This window comes from Zalophus californianus, chromosome 8 (genome assembly GCF_009762305.2).
Source record: "Zalophus californianus isolate mZalCal1 chromosome 8, mZalCal1.pri.v2, whole genome shotgun sequence".
Lineage (NCBI taxonomy): Eukaryota > Metazoa > Chordata > Mammalia > Carnivora > Otariidae > Zalophus > Zalophus californianus.
This window is the reverse complement of record NC_045602.1, coordinates 6556398-6570643: the sequence shown is the minus strand read 5'-3', so window position 1 is coordinate 6570643 and position 14246 is coordinate 6556398. Positions and strand designations below refer to the sequence as shown.

The 14246-nt window shown below is 48.0% G+C and overlaps 1 long non-coding RNA gene across 2 annotated transcripts in view; it reads left to right on the top strand.

Moving 5' to 3' along the window:
- The window catches only part of LOC113937171, a 110628-nt gene that overhangs the window by 76043 nt on the left and 20339 nt on the right, over nucleotides 1-14246 (top strand). The window contains exon 7 of one of the 2 annotated variants that reach the window (XR_003524529.2): nucleotides 4666-5615. The exons of the other annotated variant lie outside the window; for it this stretch is intronic. This is a non-coding gene — a long non-coding RNA (uncharacterized LOC113937171). Of the gene's footprint in view, nucleotides 1-4665; nucleotides 5616-14246 lie in introns of those variants that run through there. 2 annotated transcript variants of the gene reach the window in all.

The window sequence follows — 14246 nt, the reverse complement described above, 5'->3', positions numbered from 1 at the left end:
TTCTGTTTGGGACTGAGGCCTGTAAACCAGGAGTCGGAGTTTACAAGCTGGTAGCTGAACCCCTGGCAGCCCCCTGCCCTTCATTCCCTACCAAGTTTAACGGAGGTAAGGGAACCATGATCCAAAGGTGGGCAACTCAGCCGTCTAGTACGCGGATGAATGGGCAAATGCATTCCGGCCATGAAAGACCAATTAAATGTTTAAAAATGATGGAGAAAAATTATGAGTATCGAATTCAGAAAAATGATGACCATCTGATCGGCTCAAAAGCTGCTACCTGAGTGATAATAGGAGCCTCCTCCCAGAGTGCACCCAAGTATTTCTGGCATTTCCACAAAGTTCCCCACAAACCAGGTCACTTGGGGTCACCGGCATCTGCCATCCAGGGCTGCCGCCTGGGGATCGAATGAGCTGGCAGCATACTGCTGTCATTGTCTGCTTTGAGAAGGCCACTGTCCACGGCAGAGTGCTATCTCCAGGGGGACTCCCCAAATCTCCAACCCTCAGGGGAGCAGTGGGTCTAGGTTTCCTGCAGGCATGGATGAATAAAGCGGGCCTGCTGCCCAGCATCTCCCCATACATCCAGCGATCGGCTCTGAGGCCCCCTTCCCTTGGGGCGGAATCCCGGGCTGGTTGGGGAAGGTACCACTTGGTCCTCCCTGACACTGGACACCTCGTTACAGAGCACAATCCCTGTGCGTGCATGGGTGCAAACGGGTGCAGAAGCGTGAGCTCAGAGAAGGAGAACCAGGTCCTCACTTTGCCAGCTGAAAATTCCCCGGTACGTTTGTAAAATCCAAACCAGCCTCATTAAACAACCGACAAAGATAGCATGACTTGGAAATGCCTTCCTAGAGGGCAATTTGGCAATACTGATCAAGAGTCTTACAAATGTTCCCAGCCTTTTACTCAGCATTGTAACTCCTAGGAATTTCTTCTCGGGAACTAGTTTGATATGTTCGTAAAGACCTCTATTCGAGGATTTCACTTTAAAATTTATCTCACTAATATAGGTATAAAACTGGAAACTAACAATCTTAATGTCTGAAGTAGATTCTGGTATTTACGTACATATTTTAAAATATTTTAGAAGCCATTAAAATCACATGGAAGAGTAGTTAAGGGTACAGGAAGATGTCTATACTGGAATGTTAGGTTTCAATATAGTGCGAGCCTCATCGTGTAAAAACATGTATATAGATCATATGTCTATGTGTGTGCGTGTGTGTGTGTGTGTGTGTGTGTATCCTGGAACACTAGACGGAATGCACCAGGATGTGGAGAGTGGCTATCCCTGGGCAATGAGACAATCATGGAATTTTTTGTCTCTTTTATAAGGACTCTGTTTTCCCCTAATTCTCTATCGTGAGGATGGGTGACCCCCATCTCCGAGGCTGCAGAATTTGCCCAGGGGCTGGAGAGGCAGAGGTGGACCTGTGTGAGTCTGAGCCATGGTCCCTGCGGGGTCCTGCAGGCAGCAGACGGTGGCAGGGAAAGGCCCGGGTTCTGGGTTCAGCCAAGTCTGCACTGGCTTCCCAGCTCCGCTACTGAAATGCTGTTGACCTTGGATGGTTCTCCTTACTTCTAAAAGCCTTAGTTTCCTCACCTGTAAAATGGGGATCACTCTAGCACCTGCAGGATTGTAAGGGAGATGATATATAGAAGGAGTAGGCATTGTCCCTGCCATGGAGTCGGTACTCTGTTATGGGTGTGTGTGTGTGTGGGGGGGAGGTGCATGCGTGTGTGGATGGGGGTGTCTTTTCAGCTGATAATCGGATCCAAGATTATTTTTGCTGCTTCCTTCTTAAAACTTGGGTCCACCCTTAGCAGCTCCCACGTCCACTGTCTTCACAGCCACGTGCCTGGACCACAGCTTCCCTCGGCCAGGCATACTTTGTGAGGTGGAAAAGTCAAGAACGGTTGCAAATACCATCTCACTCCCCTCAATAAGGAAATGATATGCTTGAAAGGAAGCGACCATCACCATCATTACCATCACCACCACCATCATCATCATCATTGACATCATCATCCTCATCATCATCATCATCCTCATCATCATTGCCATTGTCGCCATTGTCATCATCCTCACCAACGTCATCATCATCATCATCATCATCATTCCAGTGTAAGGAATGGGTGAGGTCCAGGTGTTTTCCCAGAAGCTCAGAGCCTGGCCTGGCCCCAGCCCCACTCTGCTGCTGGTTCCCACCTCTGGACCTGCAGTGCTCAGGAGCAGCTGTTCGTGTACCTGACCATACCCCTTCCTGGAAAGCACTGTTGTGGCTGTGGGGTGAGCTGGCTGGAAGGGAGGGGGTAACGGGCACAGTGGTAAGGCCAGTCACTGAGACCATCCTGGCAGCGGGCACGTGCGCCATTGCTGAGCCATCCCACACTTGCACCATGGGGGTGATGCCGGCAAGAACAACAGAGCACAGGGCCAAATGCAAATTGTTTTAAAACACACAAATGAACTTGGTTCAGGTGGTGCCAGAGAATTCTCGATTTCAGCAGAGAGTTATTCTGTGCACTTTTACTGCGATCATCCAATAAAAATGCAACTGTTCATAGAGACATTAGGTTGTTGTTTTAGGAGATGCTGTCAAGGAAAGCAGGCCACAAATTTCACCCAATTTGCCAAACTGATTTTAGTTGCTTTTTTTTTTTTCCCCAAGTACATCAGACCTTCAAATCTGTGTGCTTTCTCTTTCTTTGTGAAATTGCTACTTGGAACGTTTAGAATCAATTTGATGAAGCAACACTCTCCTTGAGCCATGCAATGGGCCATGGTGCCTCGGGGAAGGGCTCCCAGGTATGTGGTGTGTCTCCTGATCCCGCGGAGTTACAGAAAGAGACAGCATTGAATGGTAGGAGGCTGATGGGAAAACATGGCACAGGCCGTGGGTCCCATCAGAGGTCAGGGGTCAGGGAATGAAGAGATGGTTTCACCCGCCATGTAAGGGACACCTCCACAGCCCAGGGCTGAATGCACGGTGTCTAACCTCGGTAGTTGCACAGAGCCCTGCACTTAGAAGGGCCCTGCACGTGATTTAATGCTCTGCGTCCCTGTTTTGAAATTCTTGTTCATTATGAGCCTGTGAGCTCTGTATTTTCATTTTGGAGCAAAGCTGTTTCCTTTTCTTTCTGGACACACAGCTAGAGTCCATCTCTCACCCTCTCTTGCTGTCGGACATGGCCACGTGGATAAGTTTGACCAAAGGAATGTGAGTACCAACTGTACGCCTGCCCCCCTCCCCCACGAGCTTGGCTCAGGTGGTGCCGAGAGTTCTCGAGCTCTGCGGAGAGTGACTTGTGCATCTTTACTGCTCCGGGGGTCATGGAGGCGAGCTTCTGGGAGGTGCTGTCAAGGAACACAGACCAGGCCTCCCCCCCGTCGGGCTCCCCGGGCTGCGCCCCCTACCCCCGCCCCGGAGGCTTTGGAAGCCGGTCTGAGGGTGGTGTCGCTGCTGCTGGCCAGGGTCTGGGTGTCCGGATAACTGCGTGGAGCAGAAGGCCCTGCCTCCCACCTCCCTGTCCCAGCCACTAAGAGCTGCCCTGCACCCTCACAGGAGCAAAACTAAACGTCTCTGGTGTCAAGAGAATCGGGACTCAGCTCTGCGGTTTCTGCATCTCCTCCTGCGGCAATGCTTCTTTTCAGAGGAAGGAAGACTTGCTCAGAAGCCTCCCAGTGGACTCCCTCCCTCAGATCGTTGGCCAGAATTAAGCTTCGTGTCCTTGCCTACACCGATCCCCGGGGCCAGGGCACTGCCTCCATCTGCTTGGAGAACCAGGACCTGCTTCCGAAGGCCCGGGGCTCCCCATATCTCAACACCACCAGGCTGCGAACAGCAGGCAATGAGAGCGATTTGCCAGCGGGGGAGCTGGGGGGGCAGTCAAGCAGGGTCTGCCACAGGCTACAGGAAAAGGAAGGTTGTGGCTTTTCTTTTTCCCAGCTTTATTGAGATCAAATTGGCATATGACATTGTATAAGCCTAAGGTGTACAAGGTGATCATTTGATCCATGTACATGTCGGGGAACAGTTACCACAAGAAGGTTAGTTAATACACCCATCACCTCACATAATCACATTTTTTTTTTTTTTTTTTGTGGCAAGAACATCAAAGGTGACTCTCTTAGCAACTTTCAAGTCTGTCTTTAAAAAAAAAACAACAACAAATATTTGGTTTTGAGTTTCTGAGGGGAAAGAGTTGGCCCTGTCTTTTATTTACTTATTTTTTTGAGCAATTAATGATTCTGTGTCAGTTCTCATGAGTTGGGGGAGGGGAGGTGAAAAAAATTATGGATGTTACCCAGAGAAACTTGCCCCATGACCACGAAGTTTATCTGAAGATAGGAACACTCCGTGTGGATCTTCAACAATAATGATCAGCTTGAACCCTCCAGTGTTCCACCTCGAACGGTCACAACGGCACACGGAGGGAAGGAGCAGAGCTCCCTGGGGACGGCCGCTGAAACAGGCCACTGGGCACAGAGCGGTGTAGTGGTGATTGGGTTGCTGTGGCGTCGCCTAAGCTTTCAGAAAAACAACTCTCTCCTCTCAGGCTTGGTTTCTATCAGTTGGGAATGTCAGCGGCTGCAAGTAACAGCGCATCTGACTCTCTGACTGTAGTGGCTTAAATAACAAGGATTTTGTTTTTCCTCAGAGAACATGAAGACTAGAGGAAAGCAGCTGCTGGCCCTGGTTCAGAAGCTCAGCAGTATTAGGGCCAAACCTCTGCAATTGTCTTGCAGTTCTGCTAACCATGGCAAAATGGCTGTTAGAACCACAGTCGTCACGTCGGAAGCAGGATGAAAGTGGTGGGGCAAGGAGAGACCTTTTGAGCCCTGCTTTGGTCTCATGGCCGGGACTTGGTGACGCCCACCTTGCTGCCAAGGAGGCTGGGGAGTGAGGAGCAGAATGGTTAAGGCAGCCTTAGACCAGTCACAGCTGTCACCTGGGTCTGTCCTACAGCTGCTCTGAACCAAAGTGGGATTCTTCTAGCAAGAAACAAGGGGGGCATGGATACTGAACAGGCAGCAAAGAGTGTATGTCACAGTCTGCAAAGACATTTGGGGTACCGGGAGGGGTTTATAAAAACAAGGCAAGTCAGATTTGCACATCTCCTGGCCACGAGGAGGGAGTTCTGGGTCTGGAATATTTTGTGATACAAATAAAGCCCAGATCAAGATGAAAAACCAGAGCAGAGCTTGGATCTGACCTGATGCCGATGTCCAGAAATGAATCTAGCATTCTTGCTGTCTGTGTTTGTCCTACTGTTAATCCAGTCGCTGTAACTTTATCAGGGTGTTGAGTCTTTATAGGACAGGCCGTGAGTGTGGCAGATTACTTGTCCAGTCAGCTAGACCACTAATGAGAAGGGCTTGATCTTCATATTTGAGTTCTTCTGGCCCAAGTGTAGCATTTCACGTGCGTCCCCACGGCCTTCCCCGCATGCTTCCTTCGCTGTTTTTGCCAACCTGTATCATGGGGACAGCTCCATTCACATGTCATCCTCACTAGGTATGTGCCTTGAAAGCAGCACTGCCCAATAGAAGTGTCACATGAGCCCCATCTGTAACTCTAAACTGTCTGGAAGCTGCCTTTTAAAAAATAAAAAGAAACTCATGAAAATAAGTGAAAAACTGTCTTTTAGTTAATCCAATATACTAAAAATATTATTTCAACACCTAATAGAAAAATCATTAGTGAGATATTTTTCACTCTTTTTCATTCCAAGTCTTTGAAATCTGGTTTGCATTTTACACTTGACACATCTCAATTCAGACTAGCCAAGTTTCAAGTGATCAGTAGGCACATGCGGCTAGTAGCTACCATATTAGAGAATGCAGTTCTGGAGGACACACGCCACACACACTTTCCCTTGATCTTGAGAGCCTGCAGAGCAGTGGAACCTTAGTAAATACTGAAGGAACACATATGGCCGCACTGTTGGGATTGAGTCTTTCTCAAACATAGGTATTTGAGAGGTAGACCAGGAAGCCCTGGAGCACTGTGGATGGTAGTCAAGGGCACAGACTTGGATACACACCACTTGGTGTGAAGTCATCATCAGTTGACCCAGATCAAACCACTTAGCCTCCTTACGCCTCCCTTTGTTTCCTTACCTGTAAAGAGAGACAGCAACATCTATCTTGCAAGATGTCAAGAAGCTTAAAAGGGAAGATGGACGCAAAATGTGGAGAGCCTGGTACATAGGGGAGACAGGAGAGGCAGCTGCTCTAATTATTTAAACTAGATATTCTGTGAGTCACATGGAGAACTTGGATTTTAGTAGCAACAGTGTAGTTTGGCCAGAGCAGTTCTGATGTAAGGTATGGGTTCTCCCTGCTTTGGGAATTCTGCTGGGGAAATCTTAAAGCAATTCCTGGTGTTTCTTTTTCTGGCTGTAGCTGGGGAAAGTCACATGCCAGCCATGGGGCTTGGTAAGCGTGGGCAAATGCCAGAGGAGGGCAGCGCTTGCTCTGGGAGCTGCTTACTGTTCATTGTCCCTCCAAAGCCTGAGGGTTCCGCTTTCCCTGGGAACTCGATGGCAGCCAGGCCCTTTCGGAGCAGGGTGAGGACCTGGGTCCCCTTGCCTGCTGTCTTCTTCTCCCACCGGCTCATCCTCACATGCCTGACCCCTCCTCTCTGTCCTCCTCTGGATGCCCACCGATGTGTTTTGTCAAAATTAATTGTCTTGAAATACGGTTGTTTCAGGCAATGGAAACAAGGGTTCCGAGTTTTGAAAACAAAAAATGAGCAAAACAAGCCAGACGCACAGTGACATTAAGGAAAGGAAAGGCTAACTTTATTAAAAAGCTTCTTTGTGGTATCAGGCAGGAAGTGAAATGGCTTTAAATGGCACACATTTCTCAATCATTTAATGCACCAGTAATCTTGGCATTCTTTCTTTTCTGTCCCCTTGAAGGAAAAAGCAGTGCCCAGATACAACTCAGACAAGAGAGGGGGAAGGCACTGAGTCAGTGCATTGTCACGGAGCCCCAGGGAAGGCTGGTCACCTCTTCTGGGAAGCTTCGCAGGAGGGCCAATGATGGGTGCATGTGCAGGGGAAGGTGCGGGTTCTGCTGCATGTGTGAACCTGGGCTACCTGATGAATTGCTGACGTTTTGTTAATTCTTCTGACCAACTGATTCTCTCAAATCTGTCACTGTTGGAAATACCATAAATGTCAAATGTTGGATTTTATCTTGTAAGTCCATTTTCGGAGGATGGTAATACCCCAACCCCCACATATAACATTTACTCCTCTTGCCAAATGCCATTGCCTTTATTTCTATTGCAAGTTGGTCTCTTTGCATAGAACATAAAAACACAGAGAAGCACGACTGGCTAAATCTTTTCTTGAAGAAAAAATTGCACTTACCAAATGAATACATATGAAAGGGGAAACCAAAGATTGATACCACCGATAGACTCTTGCTTAGTTGCATTTTTTAAGACTTATTTATAGATGTCAAACAGGATATGGCACATGGGAGGTGTTCAGTAAGTACTCCTTAATTGATTAAAGCCCAGAGATATATTTGAAAATCTTTAAGGAAATAGGTATACTTAAAAAAAAATGGCAGTTAATTTTAATTGGTAATAAAAATTGTGCGAGATGGAATCTTGTTGATTTGGACTCAAAGTCTGGCTATTAGAAAATAGCTCTCGAGTGTCATGATTTTAGGATCTCTTCTAAAAATTCTCAGGATGGTTTCCCACATCTTCTCATTAATCTTTGCCCTGTTCTGTGGTATCAGGTGGCAGGTATTTTGGAAAAGGCACTAAGGAAAAAAAGGTGTGCCTCAAGAGGTGGTTGGAACTCAACATTTCTGGACTCCCAACACCATTCTTTCTTATATTCTCTCCACCCGTGTCCATCCAGCAAAATCCCCCTGTCCTTAAACCTCAGAGTGGGGGCGGGGGTTGGTTGCCATATCACCTGCTCCTACCCCCGGTAGGGTGCTGGTCCCGGGTAATATGGTTGTTCGCTTAGTGTCTGTGTGTCCCATGGGGACTCCTCAAGGGCACAGACCCAGAATTATTCACTTTGACATCCCAGTCACACCCACAGTGGGAGGGAATCGTTAACAAACCCTGGTTGAGTGAATGAAGAGCAGATGTATTATTCTTTGGCGTTCAAAGTTATTAACTCACTTTGTTGGTGGTGTTCTTCGTGCCATATTTCTCATCTTGCTTCCTGTACTTCCCCTTTCTCCCGAAGATAAATAATGAAGCCAGACTTCTCACCTTGCAAAAGGTTAATCCTATTTCTAAAGCCATTTTGTGGGTTCTTTTGAGAGGCTTGACATATCTCCTGGATCCCTGGGGAGAATCCTAGGTGAGGGACTGGCAAATGTTGCTGCAAACCAAAAGAACTTGCCCTTGAAGTTAAATGAAAAGGTCATTGTGTCCCTTCCCTTTTAATTTCAATCCCTGTCATTGTCATTTGTCTGGCAGGGAACTCTGCAGGTCAGAAAAGCTTGATTTCTCCCCCTCCCTGAACTCCATGTAGCCAGATAGAGTTTGTGATTTTCTCTCATTGGTTTTTGCTGCTTCAATGTACTTGAAACAACCTTTTTGAAGCTGGAAAGGGGGGCAGCACGGTCCCAGCAGCGAGCAGGGGACTGCCTTTCCGTTGGCAAAGTATTTTTTTCAAGCCCCGACAACAAGTGGGCCTTCCCAGGTGGTGCTATTGTATAAATGGTATAAACAATGGCTACTTGTGGAGCATCGTTTGGCTCACATTTCTACAAAAGTGCTCATGGGCTGATGGCCTGGTTACGGTTCTTCCTTGTTTCAATCTGTCTGATTCTTCTAATGCTCATCGGACCCATGATTCCCTGTTTGATAATGCTTCAACGGTTAAAGGGAAGTACTTGTCATCTCGGCACCTGGTTTCAGGAACAAAGTACTCACCTCCCAGCCGGGTAAGCTATTTCAAAATAACCTTTGTTCCGGGATCTGAAAGAGCCCAGGAACTCAGCAGTCTGGACCACCCTTCTAGCTGGGCTGGGGGGGGGGGGGGGGCGGGCGGGGGATTTGGGGAGCAGGCCTTTGGCAGTTGCCATGGAGACTATCAATCATTTGATGAAACCAGCTGGGAGGGGAGGGGGGTGAGAAACCACGAGAAAATCACCTGCCTTTTAGCAATTTGTTAGCACCTAATGCAGCTATCAGACTCAAGCCTTTGGGGGTGATTATTGGGGGCACCTGGTTCTAGAAATCAAGGGAAGCTAAGAAGCTTAAGGAAATGCTTCTTAACTTCCCTTCAGAAATGCACCTGATTTGTGCATCAGGCGCCTCATGATCCTTTACGGGGCCCTCAGAGGCTGACGCTAATTGTGTGTGTGTATGTGCATGTCGGGGTGGGGGGTGCTCTTTAGCATCTAACCCCTTTCGGGCTCGCACGCACAGCTTGGTGGCTGTAGAGTTTCATGACTACAAAAGGGAATCCCATTCTTGGGTTTTCTGTTTGGAAACCTAGTAACTGGTCACTCAACAACGTGCTGATAATGTCAGCTGTCCTGTATGGAGGACTTACTGTGTGCCAAGGCACTGCCCACAGCATCTCATTAGTTCTTACCAGAACTTGGCAAGGTGGGTGCTGTTAACTCTACAGAGGAGGAAACAAGGTCCAAAGAATTGAAATAACCTCTCTGAGGCCACAGAGCTCATAACTGCCAGAACAGAGGCCTCACACCTGCTGGCAGTGACCCTCTCAGGCTTTGATAAAGGAATGCCCTGCCCTCTGTGGCATTGCTAGTAGCAGTCACCTGGGGGACAGCTTCATGGGCAAATCCAATGGCCCCCAGGGATGCCCTTGTTTCAGTTCTCTGCAGCTTTCGTCAATTTGATGCACTCCCTTCCTTGAGAGGAGCCAGCTGGGACTGTCACCTGCTAACCCGTGCTGGGGGTCAGAGGGGGACCTCAGGCATCGACCACCCTGGGCCCTGCCAAGGGCCAAACCCATCAGTTTAATCAACTGAACATAGAACTCCGACTTTGCAACATGTCTTTCAACAGAACCACCATGAAAAGGTTGTTTTTCTGGACGCTTAACAGATTTTAAGTCCAGAGACTCAGGCACTGCTCTTTGACTGAGTCTGAGAGTTCTGTGATGACTTGGGGTATGGCCAGCTCCCCTGGGGAAGTCACCAAGACCATCATGATGTTGTCACCATTCCTCATTAGGCTTGGGTTTCTTGACATGGGTTTCTTTTCTCATAGGGAAGACTCCAGACTCCATGGACGGGCTGGAACCAGCTGGGGTCTGGGTAACCCTTTCCCTGGCTACATGTCTGTTTATGCCTCTTTCCAAGATTTAGATGTGGCCATGTCCCTAAAGAAAGCCTGTCTTACAAGAAAGAGAAAGGAAAAGCCAGAGGCTTCCGGGTTCATCATCTTATTTCAATACCTAACAACACCCGTGGCTTTATGGAAACTCTTCTAGAGCTATAAGCAACAGCATTGGGAGAGGGGGTGTGGCAGTGGGGGTGGCACCAGACAGACCCGGATCTACCAGAACCATGAGGGGGAGTCATCTACCTCTCGATCTCATAATCTACACCTGCAACATGACAATAATAATGTCCCTACTGTAAGGATAAAAAATAATGCGGGTTTAGCACCTGACAAACAGATACTCCATAGAAGGTGGTTGCTGTTGTTATTATTATATAACAATCTTATCATATAAACCCACCCCAATTCTGTGAGGCCTTTCTAAGCTCATTGGAGTTGAAAGGGCTCAGCTCCATCGTTCCCAGAAAGGATCCTGCCTTTATCTCCCTCCTGCAGCTCTTCGCTGTTTTGGCCACAGAATTTATTGAATGACCACCTTGTCATTGTGTTTGAATCCAGACTGTATCTTAATCTGATTCCTAGACCGAAGCTCACAGAGGTTCGGCAAGGTGGTGGTGGGGCTGAGTGCGAACCCTGACCCCTAGTCCTCATCCCAGGGAAACAGTATGTGTTAGGCAGCAAGCTCTAGGAACTCAGTTTCTCTGATTTTGCTTAGAGGTGGGAACTAGCACGTCTCCACTGGCCCTAACTGTTGGCTTCCAGCATATTTGATAGGAGCCTACCAACTTGCCCACCTTCAATCGAGGCTGATGCATGGTTTAGAAGCTCCCCTGGAGATCTGGGCAGGGGAGGAAGTGCTCAGAGAGTGCTGGGCCAGCAGGAAGTGGGAGCTGTTTCTAGCACAGACAAGGTATGAGAAATGAAAGTCAAGGAGGAAGTAGAAGTGGAATCTGTAGGTGCCTCGAGGACGAGGAAGTGGCTTTGTTGGCAAAGGTGGAAGAAGAAAACAGTATCAAGGTTAAACGTTGGGGTGGGTGTGGATGCTGTTTCTCCTCTTTATAATGTCTGCAAGCGGGGTGGTGTTGGAACCCGGAGGGTAGACATGTGGTATACAGAAATTCTCAGTCAGCCCTCACGGAAGCCACTAGAGGAGGAGAAATTTAACTTCTGGAGGCCATGACACACTGAGTTCAAAGAGGTATAGATGACTGACTGGTGCTGGTGTTTCAGTTCTGGGGCAATGTGAGGTCCTCCAGGTGTGCTGGCTCCCCGGGAACTACTCTAGGGGGGGCAGCTCTGGTGTTGCTTGGTATTGGGGGGCTTCATAAAGTCTGCTATCCACTGAGCACAAACCATGCACCGGAGTTTACAGATAGGAAATAATTTCATCCTCACAATAACACCACCAAGTGGGCAAATGCTATGACCCACATTTTATAGAGATGAGGCAGCTGAGAGTCACAGTACCGAGGTAACTTGTCCAAAAGTAGAGTTCAGCTGGCAAGGTGATTTCCACCAGGTCTCTCTGATGCCAGAATCAGGATTCTTTCTGCCAAGCTGCTTGTTCACATACAGTTCTTGCCTGAAAAATATTCTCCTCTGCATAAGAGCAGAGAGCACCATCAGAGGCCATAGTTTGGGTCAAGGGCCCCTTTGAAAATCAGATGAAAGCAAATATGTAAGAGTATACATACTCTACATCTTGAGGGGTTAAGGACTCCCTGAAGTGATTTATAAGCCTCTTAATGCCCATGGGCTCAGCTCAGGAACTCTTGAGATAAGAAAGAAGCCCAGAGAAGTCAGAAAAGAAAGAAACTTCAACAGAAACAGATTTAAAAATTAATTGTCAGGGGTGGTGCCTGGGTGGAGCAGTTGGTGGCCGACTCTTGGTTTTGGCTCAGGTCATAATCTTGGGGTCGTGATATAAAGCCCCGTGTCGGGCCCTGAGCTCAACAGGGAGTCTGCTTGAGATTCTCTCTCCCTCCGCCCCTCCCCCTGCTCTCTCTCTCTCCTCCTTCCTCTCCCTATGCAGCCCCCCACCGTGTGCACTCTCTCTCTAAATAAATAAATAAAATCTTAAAGAAAAACTGAATTGTCAGTACAACACATACATTCTGAATTTGTTGCCTTAAACATAACAATCTTAAATAAACATGGTTGTATTACCTCATAGGATAAATGTCCTTGTCTGTGATGTACCCGTGAAAATGGACAACTCATTTGGACATTGTACAGGTAGATATTGTTTCCTACCATAGAGTCAAAACATAAGGTAACTTAAAACAATAACCGGGAGGCCTAAACTATAGCATCACTTCCTTTTCCTTTCCTACTTAGATATTTCATGCTTAGGGTGATCATCCATTCTTCTAAGTCATATAGGGATGACCTCCAGGAAACTATCCAGAATTGCTTTGCACTACTGTTGAAGTAATCTTAAGAGGACTTGCATCTCATTGGAATGTAGTTCTTTGTATATATTCCATTAAATTTATTATTTATTTTATGCCATTTTTGAACAATACTTGAAAATGCTCATGCCAGAGAATCATGAGCTACCAAAGATGGAAAGGAGCTCAGAGATCATCTAGCCCAAACCCTCCTCCTTTGCAGATGGGGAAACTGAGGCAAAGAGAGGTGAAATGGACAGTCTCCAGGCCACTGGTTGAGTTGGCAGCAAAGGGACTAGAATCCTAGTGTCCTGACTTCTTTTAGGGCTCATTTCTTTACAATATGCCTATCCTCCAGGTACTCAGTACCTACCTGTTAAATGTGTGGCCAGATGGAATTTCCTTCTGGCCTCACTCCCTCTTTCCTTCTGCTCCGAAGTCCTGGCAGGGAGGGCATCTTTGATCATAGAGGGGAAGGCACAGAGGCTTTGCTAGCAAAGAGACCCCACACTTCTGACGAGGGCCATGGCCATGGTCACAGAAAGGTGTGCTGGTCCAGGATGCATTGGTAGGACCTAGGTCTGCCCTGAGGATGGGGTCAGAAATAATGGTCATCACCATCCCAAGGACTGTGGGCAGCAGTCCCACAGTGGGGTGGTGTTCCAAGGGGTGGGAAAGGTCTAGCGTAGGGGGCAGGGAGAGGAGGGCCGTAGACCCTAGAGGAAAGGACCCCCAGTCCTCCCTGGAGTAGACCCTGTGTGGGTTGACAAGTGGCTTGATGGGAAAAGGCCAACAATGTGGTTTGGTGTCTTATGCCTCTTGTGTGTTTGGGACCATATGGGGTGGGGGCAGAGCCTGGCCGTCAGCAAGTATGAGGCACCTGCGTGAGCACACTTTGAAGCAGGCGCCGTGGGAGGCCAAGCAGGGTGGTAGTCGGGGTCTCCACTTCCAAGTTTCCTAACCTCAGAGGTTGATGTGGTTAGGTGCCAAGTGTAGCCGCTTTAACCTTTGTGTATTTTCAGATATTTCCCCCTTTCCGTTGGATTAAGACTTGGCTTGAAATGCAGTGCAGGCAATCGGTGACTGGGTAGACTTGAATTAGTGAATCCCTTGCCTTCCTCCATCCTTGGTTTCTTTGCAGGCCGAATGGAGCTTCTTCCAGACAAGTAATTGGAAACAACCCACTTTCAGATTTAAATTCTAATTCAAATGAAAGGAGCAAAGAGAGAGCAAAGAGAGCCTGGCTCCAATCAGGTCATAGTATGAGCACATCTGAGGAAAGAGTGTGTGTTTGTGGAGGAGAACGTGCTGAATGGGAGGGACTCAGAGGCAGACACTGATGTCCAGCCCCCAGGGAGAGCGCCCCCTCCAGGACCGTCCACCTCCAGTGCTGACAGGGCCCTGCTCTGAAACGGGCACACCTGACATCAGGACACATTCAAATCATAGACCATCCTCCACGCTCTCCCTCTGAGGTCATGGAACAAACTTCTGATTATAATTTGGCTTCCATATCCTTTGCCTCCACAGAACAAATGTTTGGCCA